The sequence below is a fragment of the Aplysia californica genome, unplaced genomic scaffold (genome assembly GCF_000002075.1).
Source record: "Aplysia californica isolate F4 #8 unplaced genomic scaffold, AplCal3.0 scaffold00046, whole genome shotgun sequence".
Classification (NCBI taxonomy): Eukaryota; Metazoa; Mollusca; class Gastropoda; order Aplysiida; family Aplysiidae; genus Aplysia; species Aplysia californica.
In genome coordinates, this window is record NW_004797316.1 from 2048493 (window position 1) to 2050483 (window position 1991).

Sequence of the window (1991 nt, forward strand, 5' to 3'; positions counted from 1 at the left end):
CAAAGGTCCCGGGTTCGAATCCAGGTAGCGACCGAAAATTTTCTTCTCTAAAAATTGTCCCCTTTCACCTCCTTTCATGCTCTCTAGCAATGTTCTGTTGTCTGCTTTCATTTCCACTTTCTGCCCCTGCCCCCTCACCTCCTTTGCCCCCTCCTCTGGGCTCCTGACTCTTTCTGCAGCCTTTCTACTGCTACTCCTTAGCTCCTCCTTACTGCTGTCTTTCTGCCACACCCCTGATCTTCTGGTAGGAAAGATCTACACCTAGCCTTCTCGCACAAGGGCGAAAAATCTCGGAGAGCCCGTGTGCAAGTTGTGCACGTTAAAGATCCCTTGGTGGTCTAAAATCGATAAGAGTAGGATTCGGCCGCCACCCGGGCAAAATTCAAAATTTCCTACCAACTCAAAATATTAGGTGTGTCCCTATGCAGTTGCGAGCGCCGTAAAACACTTTACAAAAACAAAACAAAAATACGGTGGTTTGCGCATTTGTAGGGGTAGGGGTAGGGGTAGGGGTAGGGGTAGGGGGTAACGTTAGGGTTAGGTTGGGGGTAGGGTTAGGGTTCGGTCAGGGTTTAGGGGTAGAGTTAGGGGTTGGGTGGGGGCGTGCCCGCGTGATCGGTCGGAGTCTTTCTTTTTTTAGGGAGAGTGGCTTGCTCCTCTGAATAAGGGAAGCTTTTGGGTTAGGTTTTTGTTTTCCTTTTTTTTTTTTCCTTCTAAAAACACGTGTGAAATGAAATTGTTCCTTTTTTTTTCTTCTCTTAATCCCTTACCCTGACACGTGCGCACAAAACAAAACTGAACAAAGGAAGAACGGTAAGGAAGAAGCCGCGATTGTCCATAGTGGCAACTCAAACTCAAACTACGAAAGTCCTTCCTTTTATGCAAATGAGGTAGACTGGACTCAGAATGTTACTTTTTTAAAAAGCCGTTCGAATCAGCTTCTGTATTTGTGCGAAGGAACCTCGAAAAAACCTTTCAAGTTAAAAAAAACAAAAACAATTGCGTTTTGTGACTCCCAATAATATCAACTGATTAAATGGGCAGTCGACTTCCAATAACCAGTTGAGATTACGGGGAGTTGATCCCAATAATGCCTTCCTAAAATCTTTATCTTCAATTATTGAAAATCAAATGTATAATAAGCCTCAGGTATTAAAAAGGCTCAGTGTCAGGTCGGGGGCGGTCCCTGCCACTGGTGACTTGTTGCAAGGACTGGTGTTCTAGCCTGTCTACTTTTGGGGGCGTATACCTCGTTGACATTAGCAGTCAGGGCTGATGAGGCTCACTGAGCCCAAACAAACAAGAGGATTTTACGAGAACCATTTCAGTGGCTCTCGCAGCTGTTCACATTATGCGTTTGTCCTATGTGACGGAGAAAGATCGGTGCTGGTTTAGATGAAGGTCTACTGAAATGTTTCTGGCTGGGTTAACTGCCTAGCCGGTCAACTGAGTATTGAGGGAGGACTTGTAACTAGAACCAGCGTTTATACAAGCTGGGACTGTCAATTACCATGAAATTAATACTGTTCTTGTTATTGTAGTTTTGTCGGTTGGGATGGGTGGGGGAGTAATAGTCCCAACTGATCACTTGCTGTCGCGACTTACTTGTCGATCAGAATCTTTACTGCCGCAAAATTGTGTGACGGAAGGAGTTCCGCCAAAGGCCGGTCGACCAACAACTTACAAAAGAGGGGATATTTTGAGGGGGATATGCCCTAACCCTAACCCAGGCGCTGTTCGTCCATAGAGCACGGTCGTGCAGTGCCGCCCAAATTTTTTTAATGTTCTATTACATAAAACACCCATATTAATAAAATAAAATAAGCCAGAAACAAACACTATCAAAATATTAAATTCTATATCAAAACAAGGTCCTCACTGGCGCTATAACTGTCATTTCTGTGTCTATAGCGCCGTAAAACATCTACTATGCCATGCCAAAGTCCACGCGCTTTAGCTAAACATAATAGGATATTCAACAGTGTAATCTG